The sequence below is a fragment of the Hydra viridissima genome, unplaced genomic scaffold, assembly GCF_058129835.1.
Source record: "Hydra viridissima isolate aposymbiotic clone 2 unplaced genomic scaffold, HvirCarnegie_v1 scaffold_16, whole genome shotgun sequence".
Lineage (NCBI taxonomy): Eukaryota > Metazoa > Cnidaria > Hydrozoa > Anthoathecata > Hydridae > Hydra > Hydra viridissima.
This window is the reverse complement of record NW_028324315.1, coordinates 3,804,153-3,824,556: the sequence shown is the minus strand read 5'-3', so window position 1 is coordinate 3,824,556 and position 20,404 is coordinate 3,804,153. Positions and strand designations below refer to the sequence as shown.

The window sequence follows — 20,404 nt, the reverse complement described above, 5'->3', positions numbered from 1 at the left end:
AGACAAACTAGAAATACCACACAAAACACTAACAGAAATAACAAAACGGATACCGACCACATGGATGCACAAACTGAACACAGAAACACCAAATTACACATATCGCAAATACATCCCATCCATCCACATAGAAAACAAAAACAGAAAACTGACACAGATAACGAACAAACAAATATACCACAGAATACTGACATCAAAAATGACACCCCCCGACAGACATATAAAATGGAACAGAAAACTCCCACCCGGACAAACGCCCATAACAAAACGAGACTGGGACAGAAAATTTCAAAAACTACAAGACAGAAACCTATATAACAAAGCCAACGAAATACAATACAAATACATACACAGAAAACTCCCATCACTCAACACTATGCACAAATGGAACAAAAACATAGACAAAACATGCAAACGATGCGACAAAAACGAAACGGAAACATTGCAACACTGGTTCTACTACTGCCCAGACACACAGAAAATATGCATACAAATCATAAACATACTGAACACCATATACCCAAACGACAAATACAGCAATACCCTAAAATTTTTTCTTATGGGTATTGCAACCGCACAAGACAGAAGTATAGGCGACACATGCATAGACACCTTTTACGAAACAATACAACACACACGAAACGCACTGATTTTCGAAAACAAAAAACTAAACGCTCCACTGCACTTTCACACGCTACTAATAAAGAGACTGAGAACAGAAATAAAGACAGAAAACAAAAATCAAAACACTTACAAAACCGCTATTAAAATTTGCGACGAAAACATCAAAAAACATTACAAAAACACAACAACACAAAACAACATAACCCTCGACAAATAATATCCGTAATATATAAAATGTAAATAATGTAAATAAAAAAAAAAAAAAAAAAAAAAAAAAAAAAAAAAAAAAAAAAAAAACTTGACTAAGTAAAAAAAAAAAAAAAAAAAAAAAAAAAAAAAAAAAAAAAATATTATATAGCAAAAAATCAAATAAAAAATATATACGATTGTAAATAAATTTATCACGAAATTGTAAATATGTAAATTATACCGTCCACAGCTGCCCATGGCTGATGTGACGTAAAAGGAAATAAAAAAAAAAAAAAAAAAAGATCAAGTGTAGTATCTGTTCTTATCAGTTTAATATCTGGTACGCCGGCATAGTCCGGCTCATATATTAATCTGATTTTTGGCATTTGGTCAAGGGATCGTAGGTTTACCTCGCCCTGACCGCGGGTTGCCTCGGCGTTGCACTACTGCTGAGTGCGGCCCATTAAAAAGAGAAAAGAAAAAAAAACGGAACGATGCGGTTAGGGTCCAATCAAAAAACCACAATTGCGAAGATTGGGGCACGTCCGAGGCTCCCCACACAACGGGAAAGGCATACTTACCTGACGGGGAAGTAAACCTGATCAACATTGGTCTTTTTTCTTCCGCCAGGCAAAAGATAAGAGCTATCATCATCGTAAACTACTCTCGCTGATTTTCTTCTTTCCGAAACTTCAAGAGAAATGGCTTCGTACGCCGAAACTACGAAACTTGGAGGAGCGACTTCACGTTTGAGCAAAGTGGTGGATTTCAATGTCTCCATGGATCCCGCTGAGGCTTTTAACCGAAAGTATATCGAAAATAGAGCTAAAGAACTAAACGAAAAAATTCAAGATATAGTAGGAAAAGGTAAAATATCCAGCCTCTTATACACAAACAGGGGAAACTGGATTGTAGATTTTCATAGAACTGAAGATGCTGACGCTTTTTTAAACCACGATTTCTACATCAGTAATTGTAACAAACACATCCCGAAAAGAAGACGCACAGAACAGGGATTCCTCATTACCGTAAAGTGCGATCCGCTAATTGAGGACAAACAAATTCTAGAACAAATGGTGCCCTTTATCGAAGAAACTTATAGCATCACGCACACCACCTATGACTTTGACAAAAGCGTAAAAGACGGGAGAAGACTTTTCAGAGTAAAACTAAAAGTCCAGCTAGAGAAAGTACCACACCATATTGAAATCGAGGGGATGCGTATTGCGCTGCATTTCGCTGGAAAGTCTTTCTTTTGCAGAGTATGCGGCAACGCACACCCCCCTAACACCAGGTGTACTGCTCCATCAAATGAAGCAACAATAGCTGCTCATGTATCACAAATATCACAAATACAAAAGGCGGTGGCTCTAGCCCATTCAGAAAATCCAAAAAATGAGGAAAACACAACCCCCTCAAATGAAACCACTACCATAGAAGTTAAAAACAAACATGAACCACCCACAAAAACAACAAAAAAAGAAGAAACTACCAAAACAGAACAGAAAAGTGAACCGAAACAAAAGAAAAAAGATTTTGTTGAAATAGACTTTGATGTTGTATCAGATGAAGGTCTCCTAAACTTTGTGAGATCAGCAAATGACAAAATGAACCAAAGAAACAGGGACAGGGAATATAAAGAGAGCGAAAGGCGAGTCGAATTACAGAAAGAGAAAGAGAACACGACAGAAAACGACGAAACGAATGCAGAAAAATGGAAGAAAGTTGAGAAAATAATAAAAAGAAGCGCCCCACCACAAACACCACAAAAAGCGGATGTAAAAAAGAAACATCTAAATCAAAAAACACTCAACCAATCGATCGGGTGAGAAAACTTTATAAATTTTTTTTTTATTATCTCAGCGATCATACTTAGTGCGCCTTCTCTTTCCTTCTTTTTTCTTTTTATGTATTTTTTTTTTTTTTTTTTTTTTTTTTTTTTTTTTTTTGTGTGTTTCTTATACTTTTTTATATCAAAAAAACAATAGAGATAGACGACCCATCAGGTCGACGGTACTCACCTGTTAAAAATGAGCAGCGTAAAAATTTATTCAGCAAACGTTTCTGGTTTAAAAAACGAATTTAAAAGAAAAACTGTACTGAAAAACTTTAAAAAACTTAAAAGCGATTTTATTTTCATCCAAGAAACTCACCTTAATCAAAAAGAAAATCTACATATGGCAACAGAATGGAACGCCTCTGCGTTCTTTTCTGCTGGTGGCGAGAGAACACGCGGCACCGCAATTCTATGCGCTAATTACCTCAATGAAATTTTCTTTGAGCATGCTGATGTAAATGGCAATTTCAACATTCTGGCTACTAGAACAAAGGAACAAAAATTCCTCTTAATAAATATCTACGCCACATCTGGTCATACAAAACTACAACAAAACGAAAGAAAAAATATTTTTCAAAAAATAATAAAACTATTACAAAGTTTTGATCTGAGCGAGTATTTAGTCGTCTGTGGAGGAGATTTTAACATGGTTCTTGACGAGGCCGATAGATATCCAAAACTCTATAGAAAAACGTGCGGCTCGTCACAGAGCCTAAAAAACCTCCTAAACAGATTCGACCTCGAAGATATGTGGCGTACCTTTAACATCACCAAAGAGGAATTTACTTACAGATCTACTAACAACGTGACGCATTCTAGGCTAGACAGACTTTACATCAGCAAAAGCGCAAGGCAATATGTAACAACTAGCCACGTGCCGGCGACGTTCTCTGACCACTATAATGCCATAACTGCGAAAATAACACTACAAAAAGTTGATTTCGGAAAGGAAATTTGGATCCTAAATAACAAACATTTGAAAAATGAAAACTATCAGTCGCAACTTAAAAACCTCCTTTCAAAAGAAATTGAACAAAAAAACAGTTTTGAAAACATCACCGACTGGTGGGAAGCGCTCAAAAAAGCAATTAAAAACCATGCTCAAGCTTACAGCAAAATAGAAGCAAAAAACAAAAGAAAAGAAGAATACAAACTAAGAAAAAAATTAAAAAACGCACAAAAAAAGATGCATAAAAACACCAACATGGTAATTCTTTGTAGAGAACTAAAAAACAAATTAGAATATTTTGAAAAAAATAGAGCGATAGGAGCTGCGATACGCGCAAGAATTAAATGGAGATATCAAGGCGAAAAATGCAACAAATATTTCTTAAATCTCGAAAAAAACAAATTAGCAAAATCCGTCATTACCGAAATTAATTCGGAAGCCGGAGAAACAAAAACACACTCCCGCGACATTATTGCTGAATTCGAGAATTTCTATAAAAAACTTTATAATACCGAAGAGAGAGACCTCTCAAGCCAAAAGCATTTTTTCCAAAATACTGAATCCAAAAAAATATCAAAAAACAACAAAAAAATTCTCCAAAAACCGATAGAACTTTTTGAAATAAAAAAAGCGATAATAGAACTGGAGAACAATAAATCTCCGGGATCCGATGGACTAACCGCGGAGTTTTACAAAGCCGGCTTTCCCCTTTTGGGGGAAGCGATGCTTGCTTTGTACAACTCCGTCCTAAAACACGGCGAAATGACGGAGTCACAAAAACAAGCTATAATTATATGCCTCTACAAAAAAGGAGAAAAAAAAGATATTAATAACTGGAGACCGATATCTCTCCTGAACACTGATTATAAAATACTGTCGAAGGTCCTGGCCAACAGGTTGAGACATGTCCTCCCGCAAATAATTAGCGAATGCCAGACGGCATGTATCCCGGACAGGACCATCTATGACAACCTCAGTTACACAAGAGATATCATAAAAATAGCCCATGAAAACAAAATGAACGCCTCGATAATCTCCATAGACCAGGTGAAGGCCTTCGACAGGGTGGATCGTATTTTTTTATTTGATAGCCTACGATTTTTCGGCTTCGGTTTTTTATTTACTAATTTTATAAAAACGCTTTATTACGACATATCCGCGCGCGTTAAAATAAACGGTTTTCTTTCCCAAAATATCAAAGTAATCAGAGGAGTAAGACAAGGTTGTCCCCTTTCAATGATGCTTTACAACATCCAAGCTGAAATTTTTGCGGGCTATATAAGAAAAAACCCAAAAATAAAAGGAATTATGATTAACAAAAATGAAACAAAAATACTTCAATATGCTGACGACACCAACTTCTACTTGACCGGAGACGACTCAATTACCGAACTTGGACACGCACTAGACATTAATTACAGAGCTACTGGAACAAAACTGAACCGCGACAAATGCCAAGGACTGTGGTTAGGTACCAACATCACTCAAAACAAGGAGGACTACCTAGGCTTCGAGTGGGGAGATCCCTGCTTCAGGAGCTTAGGAGTTCTCTTTTCCAACAACAATGAGTACAGCGCCCACAAACAGTGGAGGGAAGAGGTAGGCAAAGTTCGAGAGAAAATCCTCAAATGGTCGAGGGTTAAACTCTCCTTTAAGGGCAAGGCGCTAATTATAAACCAGTCGCTACTCAGCGGCATGTGGCACCTTGCCTTTACCCTACCTCTACCCTGCCAAAAACTTATTACTAACCTCGAAAACATCATTCAAAACTATTTGTGGGACAACAAAAATATCAAAACAAACAAAAACATCTCAAAACTGCCGATTGAAAAGGGTGGACTCAAAATAATAAACATCAGCGAAAAACTCAAATCCATTCAAGCGAGCTGGGTGTCCAAACTTTTCAACGGCAAAAACACAGGACCTTGGCGCGACACAGCCGAACACATACTAAACAAATACAGAAACGCCGGTCAGGGAAACCTAGTTTTTCTGACCACACACTCAGACGCGACCCTCAAGACCTTACCTCTATACTACAGACAAATGATCAATGACTGGACCGAACTGACAAAATACCAAACGCATAAACACCTCACCATAGAACAAATACTGAGACAACCCATCTTCTACAACCCACATATACGCAAACAAAACAAAACTCTAACACCGACAAACAACGCAAAACGAAACGAACTGATAAAACTGGCCGACATTTCCAACGTATTCAGACCGGGCTTCCTTGACAACAGACTGATAAATCTAACCGAAAACGAACTCAAACAAATCACATCCTCCCTCCCCCCCGACTGGAAACACAAAATCGAAAACGAACATCAAAACTACGACCACAACAAAGCCGACCTGACTTTAACGGTGTCGAATAACTCAAAAATAAACATTCAAAATTTAAAACCCAAAACCATCTATAAAATTCTAATGGAAAAAGAAGTTGCAAAAACAAAAACACATTTTTTAAAATGGAATAAAATTTTCAAAGAAAACATGCTCAACACTACCGAAATGGAGTGGGAAAAACTTTTCTATAAAATACACAAAAGCCAAAAGAACAATAAAGCGAGCGAAATTAAATATAAAGCCATTCATTTTGCATTGCCCACAAACGCAATTTTTAAAAAAAGAGGCTACGTCAGTGACGACCTATGCCCGCAATGTATGAAAGAAAGCGAAAATCTACCGCACATGTTGTTCAACTGTGAAAAGGTGCAACCTTTAATAAAATACGCAGTCTCTTTTTTAAACATTTTGTATCCCAAAACCGAACCTTTTAAAAATACTTTTAAACTCTTTTTATTTGGACCTAATGATAGCGCGCATGAATATAAATTTGGTAACTTTATTTTTAATGAACTTTTCTTCCACATATATTGTAATAGAATGAGAGCACATCATGAGCGAACCACTGTCTCGAAAGAGAACCTCCTAAAAGAATTTGAAGGGAAACTTAAAAAAATAATAAATACTGAATACCAAATAGCAAAAGAAAGTAACACTTTAGAGGAATTTTTCAAAGAAACAAAAAACACTTGGAACGATGAAAATAAACTAGAAATAAAATTGAAACTGAGTAGTTTTTTGCGATGATCTTAAAAAGCTCTTATTCGTTGAAACCTTTTCGTTTTTCTTTTTTCTTTTTTTCCTTTTTACTTTTGGTTTTGGCCTTTTACTTTTTATTTTTTATTTTGAATTTTTTTGGCCATGTTCTGTTCGCCGTCATGATTGCCACGAGTTTATTTTTTTTTAATTTCTTTAACTTTGTTAACGAACACTCGTGTAAATCATGACTAGGGTCCGCAAGGCAACTAGCTGGAGGACCCGAAATAAAAATCATAATATCTGATCAACATGGGGCTTCTTCCAGGGTGAGGCTCTTGCATTGCACTTCGCCTGGGCTGACCCCTGCGATTACCGCTAACGTCGGTAACTCGACCGTACAATTTCTGGTAGTGGGGGCCTGCGTTCGCGCTCGCCCCCTTTAAAGATGCAAAAAAAAAAAAACCCTCACTCAGCCCTCTATGAGTTACTGGACGTAAACGAGTATTTGAGAAAAGGTATATTTTATGTGTATTTATATGTTATGTATATATCCTCGAGTGAAGATTTGTCAGTGAGAAGGTAAACAAAGCTTCCTAAAAGTGTAAACACATTTTATTTCGTTCAAAAGTTCTTTGTTGTTGTTGTTGTTTTTTTTTCTTTCTTATAAAATCAATGAAAATCTAGTCGCAAACAGTAAGCGTGATCGAACGGCTGCAACACCAGAAATCATACAATGTGTGGCTGTAATAAAAAACAATAATGGTAACAATTGTTGAAAGAAAAAAAAAATAGTCGCAATAATAAAATTATGATAATAATAGTAAGATTGAAAATAATAACAATCGTAATAATGGTAATAAAAGATGATGATAGCAATAACAGACTAATAATAATACCAACAGCAATGATAATAACGATAATAACAATCGTAATAATCATAAAAAATAAGTAATGGCAATAACAAACTAACAGTAATGATAGTAACAACAATAGTAACAATTTCCATCCATTTTTGTATATTTCATATTGGATTCTGGTATATTTTTTGACTTGTAGTTTATGACTTGAAAACAGCTATTATTGCATGTTTGGATCAGTTACAGCAAGTCTACAAATCAACTTCGCGTAAGTTTCCAATGCCTTAACAATAATCTTTGAACAGGTGTGTAGCTATGAAATTAGCCTTTGGTATTGTTTAGATTGCCGTTTTGGAACGATTGCAACATAGCCTGAATGTTTGGCAACACACCGCTGCTCGCGATTGTAACACCAAACAACAGCTTGTTTAACTTCTTCGTCGTTGCGAACAGCTAGCTGCAAACGACGAGGAATGATCCTGGCTCTCTGGTTATCGCGTGCAGCATTACCAGCTAGCTCTAACATTTTCGGCGGAGAGGTTTTCAAAAACTCCAGCTAAGTAGATGGTGCGCCTAAACCGATGAGATTAGACACGACCAACAGGAAACTGAAGAAAGCCACTCTTAGCCTTAGCTTTTCCACCTTTTCCACGTGCTTACATTTTGTTTTCTACTGAAAACAGACTGACAGACTAGAGATCTCGTGCGGCTTTTTGTTAAACAGAAAAGAGTTTTTTGACCAATAGTGAAAAAGAAATAAACAATGCTCAAATGACGTAATCTTTTAAAAACCAATAGAAGTGCGTAGAACGGAAAAGTTATCAAGTTGGAAACCACAAATCTACTTTAAATTAAATCCAGTTGCAATGCAATGAAAACAAAGAAGAAAAAATTTTCACTGCTAAGCTCGTCGAAATGATCTGACGCACCAAAAGCCGGAGGAAAACAAGCGCCAAAGGTGGCAAAAAAAGGCGAGAAGCGCGCTGGTAAGAAAGGCGGAAAAGTCGCTGGAACTGGTGACAAGAAGCGCAAGAGAAAGAGACGAGAGTCTTATGCCACACAAATTTTAAAAACATTATACGCATTAGAAAATGGGTTCAAATGAAAATATCTGTTGCAATCGTTATATTTTATGGAGCAAACATCGCCGAGAACAAATTAGCTGCTAAAATAAAATACTCGAGTTGTTCTAATCCGTCTTAGTCTATGAACAACTGAAAACCTATTTGTTTTTTGTTGTTGTTGTTTTTTTGTTTGACTTGTTTTCTTTCTTCATTTTTTTTTTTTTTTTTCTTTTTTAGAAACGAAAACTATAAGAACTCTATTCCTGCAAAAAAAAAAAAATCAAATTTTAGCAAATTACTATTGGCTCCTAGTATTGTTTGTTTGTCACCATGTTTGTGTGCGTCAAGAATGTATAAATTGCATTGAGAATTGTCAATCAAACCAGAGTCCGATTTTTCTTTTTCATTTCTTCGTTGATGATTATAGAAAGACAAACAGCAGCACATTTCTTCCTTCCAGGCGTTGTATACTTATTTAATTATATTCTTATTGGCGCTTACAAGACAGTTAATGTAGTCTTTTGTGGTAAATTTTAAAACTATTAAGCATTAATTGGATAGTTACGAAATAACGAATGTTGTTAATGCTGGTAAGAAAATACTAATAACAAGGAAGTGGATGCAATGTGCTACCGTTAGTACTAACCATAATTTGATCACAAATGGAAAAGAAAGAAAAGAAAACAAAAAACTGTTTGAATAATTTCTTTTGAATAACGAATGTTTTTCTTTAGGAAGGTTGCAGAAAATAAAAGATTGAGAGAGCTTAACTACTTCTTGATTAGAATATGATCATTTTATGTGCAACTGAGGCAGAACATGGTTTTTACAAATCATTATTCAAATTTAATCATTAGATCTTGCTAAAATTTTTGTTTTTTTGTCATTAAATGCAAAAAATCTAACTTCTGCTTTTTTTTAAAAAAGAATCACACAAAGGCTTTGGCACTAGTATGAAACCGCAAGCTCTAAGATATCTAAAAGCATGCACTATCTTCCGACCATTCGCTGGGCACGGAAAAAACACATACTACATTTTAGTCACTGTGTATTAAGGTATGCATCAAATACTTGCCAATCGTATTTCGTTCATTTCGGGGTTTCGGGAAGGGGAACAATGAAATAAAAAAAAAAAGCCTACGATCGAATGATCGCGTACACTTTTCATCATTTAACTGACAGGTAAACTGAAGGAGTTACTACGCTCCACGAATTTAGTTTAACTTAGTTACTTAGTTACTACGATCTTAGTTTAACAACGGTGTAGTGGTTACGCGCAGTCCTACTAAAGTTTTTGGTGTCGGCCTAGCGTCAAGGAGCCGAAAAGGTGCTTTTGGTTTGTTTCTAATAAAAAAAAAAAAAAAAAAAAAAAAAAAAAATGAAAGAAAAGAGTATCTAAGGCAAAACCAAGACAAGTGAGTTTAGAGGAGTTCCATTTAAGTTTTTATCATTTATCAAGAATGCTTTAAGTAACAAAAAGTACTGCGCTACTTATTTTCAATGTTTTCTACCTTATATTTTAAAACTTGAAGCAGTTTAGCCACTACTGTTTTGTACACTTTACTCTCTCAAGTCTTCAAAAATACTTAAAAGTAGTTCCTGATTTAAAAAAAAAAATAATGCTTAGAAATAAATTTGCATTTTTAGGGGTAGTCACAAGAGACTTTCAGAGTCCGTCTTGAGTTCCTGAAATATCTGTATTAAAATCTGCACTACCACTGCTACTACTGCTACTCACAAGAGCATCCCAGTGAGCGAGGAAAAGTGAGGAGTTCTTCTCGCTCGTATCGGTGAGTGAAACAGAAGAAGCATCTTTCTGAGAATATCTCTTTAGTTTGTTCACAGCTTTATTTCTTTTACAGTTAAACTGACACAAGGCCAACAAATGAATGGTCAATTAGGGATACTTTTCAATGGACAATCTGTACAAGTCCACTTCTTTAAAACAATCCTTTAGTTTGATGAAAGATACGTGACAATTTTTTTTTTTTTAAATGGCATGTTCAATGCACTTTGAATCAAACCTTTTGTTTGGCTTTTTCATAACATGGCTTTTCAATGTTTTACAGAGTTTTTGTTAAAATTAACCCAGCCTCAGGTAGCAAGTCTAAGCATTGAAAATAAAATATCGAAAGTACTGAATTTTGAGTGTACATATGGTTCTGGGGCAAGGTTGGTTAAGGGTTAAGTTAGGTTAGCATCAGACTTGGCTCAATTGTGGCTGTAACTTAATTGTAATTAAATGTATTTTCATGAAGTAATTGTTATTGTATTTTATAAGGTACAGTCACAAGTAATTGTAATGATATGACTTGTAAGTGAATTACAAGTCCAAGTCATTGTAATTCAGTTGCTATTAAAATTTCAAGTAATCCTAATTCAATTACATTTACAATTGAAATTGACCCAAGTCTGCTAGATAGTATTTTTAAATTTGTTCTCCATCAATCCTGAGGTTCTATGATTTAAGCAAATACATTTTTAGGCTTGATTTAGGTTGGGCAGTATGTAAAAAATGTAATATATTAAAAATTTTTAAAAAAAACTTTGCATTGTTCCATTCACCACACTCTGTGAGTTTGTGAAAAATCGAGATAAGATGTGCAAGGCTTTTCATGATTTTCTTCGTTATCTCTGCCATAAATTCATTAGTTGGCCTGACAATCTGCAATTGCTCCATTGCAAAGTTCCCTGCAGTTTTCTGTATGGCTCTGTGGCTATTAGCATGAATAGAAATCAATTTGTTGACATTCCACCTGATTATGATGAAGGCAAGCTATATCTTCCAGTATGGTGCTATCTCTATCAGTCCCATGGTTATCTGTGGTCCAGGACTGAGAGCGCACTGTTTAAATGTCCTAAGGTATTGGCATGACGCATGGATGCATGAATATATGTATGTATGTATGTATGTATGGAAGTTTGTTTGTATGTATGTATGTATGTATGTATGTATGTATGTATGTATGTATGGAAAATTGTATGTAAGTATGTATGCATGTTTGAATGTAAGTATGTATGCGCGTTTGTGTGTATGCATGCATTACTTTTGCTAACATGATGCTGTCAACTGTAATTTAGGGTCATAAGTTTGTCCTTTTCCATTTGTCGTTTGATGTTTTGAGTGTTTTAGGTCACTTTTTTAAATTGTTTTACCTTTTTGTCAGTAAACATTTAAGGAGTTCATTTCTTCCAATAAAATGCTTTGTTTAATTTATATGTAAACTGAAATATTTCAAAAATATTTCTTGCTACTCAGTTTAAAGTCTTAAATTAGTTTACACCGTCCAAATTTTTAAACTTCAACTTTGTTTTTTAGATTTTAGTTTGTGAGAAATTGCTATTTGGGAAAAGTTTGAGGCTAATGACAAACAAATCTTCCTAAGCTCTGCTGTTTTGGTGATGGATTAAAGTACCATCGTTACAACAGATGAAAAGAACATTTAAATACAGAGGTTCTCCAAATGTTTTTTGACAGAAAAAATCTGTCGGGGCGCTAGTATTTTGAGTTGATTTTGGATTGTTCAACTTGGCTTTTGATCGCATTATGCATTTGAATCTGCTGCTGCCCAGTGTTATTTTTAAATCTTGGTTAGTTGGGTTATTTCTGAAAGAAGGTTAAAAAACCCAAATGTTTTAGAATGAAATTGTTGCAGTTTTAGTTTCATACAACGAGCCCATGTTTTCATTGTTCAAACTTACAGTTACCCATCGACTTATTCAAATGCCCACAAGTTTTTTCGTTCAAAGGGAGGGAGCCAGCACACAAATTCGTTGAAAAAGTATCGCTTCTCGGCCTAATGGCTAAGATCAAGTGTAGTATCTGTTCTTATCAGTTTAATATCTGGTACGCCGGCATAGTCCGGCTCATATATTAATCTGATTTTTGGCATTTGGTCAAGGGATCGTAGGTTTACCTCGCCCTGACCGCGGGTTGCCTCGGCGTTGCACTACTGCTGAGTGCGGCCCATTAAAAAGAGAAAAGAAAAAAAAACGGAACGATGCGGTTAGGGTCCAATCAAAAAACCACAATTGCGAAGATTGGGGCACGTCCGAGGCTCCCCACACAACGGGAAAGGCATACTTACCTGACGGGGAAGTAAACCTGATCAACATGGGGCTTCTTCCAGGGTGAGGCTCTTGCATTGCACTTCGCCTGGGCTGACCCCTGCGATTACCGCTAACGTCGGTAACTCGACCGTACAATTTCTGGTAGTGGGGGCCTGCGTTCGCGCTCGCCCCCTTTAAAGATGCAAAAAAAAAAAAACCCTCACTCAGCCCTCTATGAGTTACTGGACGTAAACGAGTATTTGAGAAAAGGTATATTTTATGTGTATTTATATGTTATGTATATATCCTCGAGTGAAGATTTGTCAGTGAGAAGGTAAACAAAGCTTCCTAAAAGTGTAAACACATTTTATTTCGTTCAAAAGTTCTTTGTTGTTGTTGTTGTTTTTTTTTCTTTCTTATAAAATCAATGAAAATCTAGTCGCAAACAGTAAGCGTGATCGAACGGCTGCAACACCAGAAATCATACAATGTGTGGCTGTAATAAAAAACAATAATGGTAACAATTGTTGAAAGAAAAAAAAAATAGTCGCAATAATAAAATTATGATAATAATAGTAAGATTGAAAATAATAACAATCGTAATAATGGTAATAAAAGATGATGATAGCAATAACAGACTAATAATAATACCAACAGCAATGATAATAACGATAATAACAATCGTAATAATCATAAAAAATAAGTAATGGCAATAACAAACTAACAGTAATGATAGTAACAACAATAGTAACAATTTCCATCCATTTTTGTATATTTCATATTGGATTCTGGTATATTTTTTGACTTGTAGTTTATGACTTGAAAACAGCTATTATTGCATGTTTGGATCAGTTACAGCAAGTCTACAAATCAACTTCGCGTAAGTTTCCAATGCCTTAACAATAATCTTTGAACAGGTGTGTAGCTATGAAATTAGCCTTTGGTATTGTTTAGATTGCCGTTTTGGAACGATTGCAACATAGCCTGAATGTTTGGCAACACACCGCTGCTCGCGATTGTAACACCAAACAACAGCTTGTTTAACTTCTTCGTCGTTGCGAACAGCTAGCTGCAAACGACGAGGAATGATCCTGGCTCTCTGGTTATCGCGTGCAGCATTACCAGCTAGCTCTAACATTTTCGGCGGAGAGGTTTTCAAAAACTCCAGCTAAGTAGATGGTGCGCCTAAACCGATGAGATTAGACACGACCAACAGGAAACTGAAGAAAGCCACTCTTAGCCTTAGCTTTTCCACCTTTTCCACGTGCTTACATTTTGTTTTCTACTGAAAACAGACTGACAGACTAGAGATCTCGTGCGGCTTTTTGTTAAACAGAAAAGAGTTTTTTGACCAATAGTGAAAAAGAAATAAACAATGCTCAAATGACGTAATCTTTTAAAAACCAATAGAAGTGCGTAGAACGGAAAAGTTATCAAGTTGGAAACCACAAATCTACTTTAAATTAAATCCAGTTGCAATGCAATGAAAACAAAGAAGAAAAAATTTTCACTGCTAAGCTCGTCGAAATGATCTGACGCACCAAAAGCCGGAGGAAAACAAGCGCCAAAGGTGGCAAAAAAAGGCGAGAAGCGCGCTGGTAAGAAAGGCGGAAAAGTCGCTGGAACTGGTGACAAGAAGCGCAAGAGAAAGAGACGAGAGTCTTATGCCACACAAATTTTAAAAACATTATACGCATTAGAAAATGGGTTCAAATGAAAATATCTGTTGCAATCGTTATATTTTATGGAGCAAACATCGCCGAGAACAAATTAGCTGCTAAAATAAAATACTCGAGTTGTTCTAATCCGTCTTAGTCTATGAACAACTGAAAACCTATTTGTTTTTTGTTGTTGTTGTTTTTTTGTTTGACTTGTTTTCTTTCTTCATTTTTTTTTTTTTTTTTCTTTTTTAGAAACGAAAACTATAAGAACTCTATTCCTGCAAAAAAAAAAAAATCAAATTTTAGCAAATTACTATTGGCTCCTAGTATTGTTTGTTTGTCACCATGTTTGTGTGCGTCAAGAATGTATAAATTGCATTGAGAATTGTCAATCAAACCAGAGTCCGATTTTTCTTTTTCATTTCTTCGTTGATGATTATAGAAAGACAAACAGCAGCACATTTCTTCCTTCCAGGCGTTGTATACTTATTTAATTATATTCTTATTGGCGCTTACAAGACAGTTAATGTAGTCTTTTGTGGTAAATTTTAAAACTATTAAGCATTAATTGGATAGTTACGAAATAACGAATGTTGTTAATGCTGGTAAGAAAATACTAATAACAAGGAAGTGGATGCAATGTGCTACCGTTAGTACTAACCATAATTTGATCACAAATGGAAAAGAAAGAAAAGAAAACAAAAAACTGTTTGAATAATTTCTTTTGAATAACGAATGTTTTTCTTTAGGAAGGTTGCAGAAAATAAAAGATTGAGAGAGCTTAACTACTTCTTGATTAGAATATGATCATTTTATGTGCAACTGAGGCAGAACATGGTTTTTACAAATCATTATTCAAATTTAATCATTAGATCTTGCTAAAATTTTTGTTTTTTTGTCATTAAATGCAAAAAATCTAACTTCTGCTTTTTTTTAAAAAAGAATCACACAAAGGCTTTGGCACTAGTATGAAACCGCAAGCTCTAAGATATCTAAAAGCATGCACTATCTTCCGACCATTCGCTGGGCACGGAAAAAACACATACTACATTTTAGTCACTGTGTATTAAGGTATGCATCAAATACTTGCCAATCGTATTTCGTTCATTTCGGGGTTTCGGGAAGGGGAACAATGAAATAAAAAAAAAAAGCCTACGATCGAATGATCGCGTACACTTTTCATCATTTAACTGACAGGTAAACTGAAGGAGTTACTACGCTCCACGAATTTAGTTTAACTTAGTTACTTAGTTACTACGATCTTAGTTTAACAACGGTGTAGTGGTTACGCGCAGTCCTACTAAAGTTTTTGGTGTCGGCCTAGCGTCAAGGAGCCGAAAAGGTGCTTTTGGTTTGTTTCTAATAAAAAAAAAAAAAAAAAAAAAAAAAAAAAATGAAAGAAAAGAGTATCTAAGGCAAAACCAAGACAAGTGAGTTTAGAGGAGTTCCATTTAAGTTTTTATCATTTATCAAAAATGCTTTAAGTAACAAAAAGTACTGCGCTACTTATTTTCAATGTTTTCTACCTTATATTTTAAAACTTGAAGCAGTTTAGCCACTACTGTTTTGTACACTTTACTCTCTCAAGTCTTCAAAAATACTTAAAAGTAGTTCCTGATTTAAAAAAAAAAATAATGCTTAGAAATAAATTTGCATTTTTAGGGGTAGTCACAAGAGACTTTCAGAGTCCGTCTTGAGTTCCTGAAATATCTGTATTAAAATCTGCACTACCACTGCTACTACTGCTACTCACAAGAGCATCCCAGTGAGCGAGGAAAAGTGAGGAGTTCTTCTCGCTCGTATCGGTGAGTGAAACAGAAGAAGCATCTTTCTGAGAATATCTCTTTAGTTTGTTCACAGCTTTATTTCTTTTACAGTTAAACTGACACAAGGCCAACAAATGAATGGTCAATTAGGGATACTTTTCAATGGACAATCTGTACAAGTCCACTTCTTTAAAACAATCCTTTAGTTTGATGAAAGATACGTGACAATTTTTTTTTTTTTAAATGGCATGTTCAATGCACTTTGAATCAAACCTTTTGTTTGGCTTTTTCATAACATGGCTTTTCAATGTTTTACAGAGTTTTTGTTAAAATTAACCCAGCCTCAGGTAGCAAGTCTAAGCATTGAAAATAAAATATCGAAAGTACTGAATTTTGAGTGTACATATGGTTCTGGGGCAAGGTTGGTTAAGGGTTAAGTTAGGTTAGCATCAGACTTGGCTCAATTGTGGCTGTAACTTAATTGTAATTAAATGTATTTTCATGAAGTAATTGTTATTGTATTTTATAAGGTACAGTCACAAGTAATTGTAATGATATGACTTGTAAGTGAATTACAAGTCCAAGTCATTGTAATTCAGTTGCTATTAAAATTTCAAGTAATCCTAATTCAATTACATTTACAATTGAAATTGACCCAAGTCTGCTAGATAGTATTTTTAAATTTGTTCTCCATCAATCCTGAGGTTCTATGATTTAAGCAAATACATTTTTAGGCTTGATTTAGGTTGGGCAGTATGTAAAAAATGTAATATATTAAAAATTTTTAAAAAAAACTTTGCATTGTTCCATTCACCACACTCTGTGAGTTTGTGAAAAATCGAGATAAGATGTGCAAGGCTTTTCATGATTTTCTTCGTTATCTCTGCCATAAATTCATTAGTTGGCCTGACAATCTGCAATTGCTCCATTGCAAAGTTCCCTGCAGTTTTCTGTATGGCTCTGTGGCTATTAGCATGAATAGAAATCAATTTGTTGACATTCCACCTGATTATGATGAAGGCAAGCTATATCTTCCAGTATGGTGCTATCTCTATCAGTCCCATGGTTATCTGTGGTCCAGGACTGAGAGCGCACTGTTTAAATGTCCTAAGGTATTGGCATGACGCATGGATGCATGAATATATGTATGTATGTATGTATGTATGGAAGTTTGTTTGTATGTATGTATGTATGTATGTATGTATGTATGTATGTATGGAAAATTGTATGTAAGTATGTATGCATGTTTGAATGTAAGTATGTATGCGCGTTTGTGTGTATGCATGCATTACTTTTGCTAACATGATGCTGTCAACTGTAATTTAGGGTCATAAGTTTGTCCTTTTCCATTTGTCGTTTGATGTTTTGAGTGTTTTAGGTCACTTTTTTAAATTGTTTTACCTTTTTGTCAGTAAACATTTAAGGAGTTCATTTCTTCCAATAAAATGCTTTGTTTAATTTATATGTAAACTGAAATATTTCAAAAATATTTCTTGCTACTCAGTTTAAAGTCTTAAATTAGTTTACACCGTCCAAATTTTTAAACTTCAACTTTGTTTTTTAGATTTTAGTTTGTGAGAAATTGCTATTTGGGAAAAGTTTGAGGCTAATGACAAACAAATCTTCCTAAGCTCTGCTGTTTTGGTGATGGATTAAAGTACCATCGTTACAACAGATGAAAAGAACATTTAAATACAGAGGTTCTCCAAATGTTTTTTGACAGAAAAAATCTGTCGGGGCGCTAGTATTTTGAGTTGATTTTGGATTGTTCAACTTGGCTTTTGATCGCATTATGCATTTGAATCTGCTGCTGCCCAGTGTTATTTTTAAATCTTGGTTAGTTGGGTTATTTCTGAAAGAAGGTTAAAAAACCCAAATGTTTTAGAATGAAATTGTTGCAGTTTTAGTTTCATACAACGAGCCCATGTTTTCATTGTTCAAACTTACAGTTACCCATCGACTTATTCAAATGCCCACAAGTTTTTTCGTTCAAAGGGAGGGAGCCAGCACACAAATTCGTTGAAAAAGTATCGCTTCTCGGCCTAATGGCTAAGATCAAGTGTAGTATCTTTTAGTGATTTTAGTAAAGTTTTAATAAAGTTTATCTTGAGTTCTTTCTTATTGAGTTTTTAAAAAAATTAGTTTTACTTGCTTCGGTGGTTTATTTATGGTTTTGCATCTCGCTGCGAAGACTTAGAGACACCCCGCGTAAGAGACTATTTTCCTTCAAAACTTTTTTTCTCCTCCGTAGAGGCGAAAACGTAACTTTCCTCTGTAGCGAAGCCTTTGCTACAGAAACTTTTAAAAAACACTTACCCAAGTGAAAAACTTTAAAGATATACAGTTCGCTGTATATCTTCTTTTTTTAATTTTTTTAAGCCGAATTTATTCGCAGAGTTTTCTCCTAGGTTTCTTTTGACAAAAACCTAGAACACTTTCTTTAGCTACCCTAGCTAAACAAAAGAAACAGCCCTAAAAAGCAAAACAAAAAAATAAAAGCAGAGCGTAAACTAAATCAAATCGCAAAAAATGGAAACTCTCAAAGTCCAATCGATTTCAAAGCTAACTACTTCTGAAACCAAAGCAGAAGGCATTTCAAATAGCCAAAAAATTGTTGAGAACGGTCAGCCACATTCTACTGACCAACAAAAAATCAAATCTGCTGACCCGAAACCTTCAAACGAAGACGCAAACAAACAAAAAAACGGGTCAGCACTTTCTTTTGCAGAGGCGCTGAAAAAGAAACAGCCCGGAACAGCACCACCACAAGACTTCCAAACAAACACAAAAGAAGCCGAAAAAAGAGCTTTAAAAGAGGAAATACACTCCCGGATCTTTCAACTAATGTCCTTTACCAAAGACCAAACCCCAAATGGAATAGAAAAAAAAGTGGGAGAAATACAAGTAGCAATCCAAAAGGTGATTGGCCCAGGATGCATAACATCCATACAATATACGGGAAGGGGCCAATACACGGTAGAACTTAAATCGAAAGAGAAAGTCCAAGAGCTAACTCTAAAGGGATTAAACATTCCGGGAGAATTACAGAAGACAACAATCAAACCGAGAAGAAACCAAGTACTATTAATCACGATCAAGACAGACGCATCGGTACTAAACCAAGAGATCTATGAAGAGCTTAAAGATTTTGGTAAGATAGTAAATATTTCTTACGGATATTACACAAGCAACAACCAAATACGAGACGGACGGAGACTCGTTCACATCATCCCGACTGTTGACGTAAGCAAAATACCTCCGACAATTAAGATAGACAACAGGCTGCACCACCTATATTTCAGGGGAAAAAACACGACACCCATACACAAACCAAGAGACACACAAGAGCTACTGGCAGACCTAGCAATTTCAGACACTGACGAAATGTCACAAGATGAGGACGAAGACGGGGAAATAGAAAAAACACAAAAACAAGAAGCAGACAAACCCCATAACATACAAAACGCAACAAACGGAGAGACGGAAAAGAAAAAACAAATGACGCTGATACCCAAACCAGCACCCAGACCCCAAACAAGCATAACGCTACCACACAAAACGGAAACCCAACCAGTACCGACAACAACAAAAAAGCAAGACAACACAAACGAAAAAAACACTGAGCTTGAACACACCAACAACGCTGACGTCACAAGACAGTCACAAAACTCGACACCGACTCCTACACCAATGGAAACAGAGCCTACGGTGACGGACACAAAAACAGACACCCAACAAAAACCTACGAAAAGAAAAAGTGTGACGACGCCAACAAAAGAAACTAAAATGAACGACATAAAAACGAAACGAAAACCTAACCGACCAGAGACCTAACTTAACCAACTACACACACGATATCTCCAAACTAAAAAAATAAAAATAAAAATGACTATTACAATAAAAACAATGAATACGGCTGGTATGCGAAATCTCCAGAGAAGAAGGGAGATTTTGCATAACATACAGCAATCAGAACAACACATAACTTTTCTACAAGAGACGCACATCACGCCTGACTTGTACAGACAAACAGCTACGCTATGCACAGGCACCATACTATTCAGCTCCGGAAAACAAAACACCGACGGAACACTCATACACATAAAAGACCCTACAATCAAACCGACAAACACCGTAAACGACGTACAAGGTAAATACCAAATCACAGACATACACATTGACAAACTAGACATTACTATGATAAACGTATACGCACCATCAGGAAACACCACACAACACCAATACAAACGAAAAGAATTCTGGGAAAACCTAAAAAACATACTATGCACGCCCAGAATTCGAGACAGACATTACATACTGGCGGGGGACTTTAACGTAACACTATCAGAC

At 35.5% G+C, this 20,404-nt stretch overlaps 1 long non-coding RNA gene, 2 other non-coding genes and 3 pseudogenes across 3 annotated transcripts; all 6 read left to right on the top strand.

The window, feature by feature from the left end:
• The first annotated feature begins 1,050 nt into the window (after window positions 1-1,050).
• Window positions 1,051-1,282, top strand: LOC149877533 (U2 spliceosomal RNA; annotated as a pseudogene).
• Window positions 1,283-6,957: 5,675 nt separating this feature from the next.
• LOC149877532 (U1 spliceosomal RNA) lies at window positions 6,958-7,095 on the top strand (annotated as a pseudogene).
• Window positions 7,096-9,873: 2,778 nt separating this feature from the next.
• Window positions 9,874-12,571, top strand: LOC149877530 (uncharacterized). The gene is made up of 3 exons (XR_016447920.1): window positions 9,874-9,992; window positions 10,225-10,367; window positions 11,897-12,571. It is a non-coding gene; the product is annotated as an uncharacterized LOC149877530 (long non-coding RNA).
• LOC149877531 (U2 spliceosomal RNA) lies at window positions 12,362-12,553 on the top strand. Its single transcript, XR_016448227.1, has one exon. It is a non-coding gene; the product is annotated as a U2 spliceosomal RNA (small nuclear RNA).
• Window positions 12,572-12,657: 86 nt separating the features above from the next.
• Window positions 12,658-12,821, top strand: LOC149877529 (U1 spliceosomal RNA). Its single transcript, XR_016448294.1, has one exon. It is a non-coding gene; the product is annotated as a U1 spliceosomal RNA (small nuclear RNA).
• Window positions 12,822-18,083: 5,262 nt separating this feature from the next.
• LOC149877528 (U2 spliceosomal RNA) lies at window positions 18,084-18,262 on the top strand (annotated as a pseudogene).
• The last annotated feature ends 2,142 nt before the right edge of the window (window positions 18,263-20,404 follow it).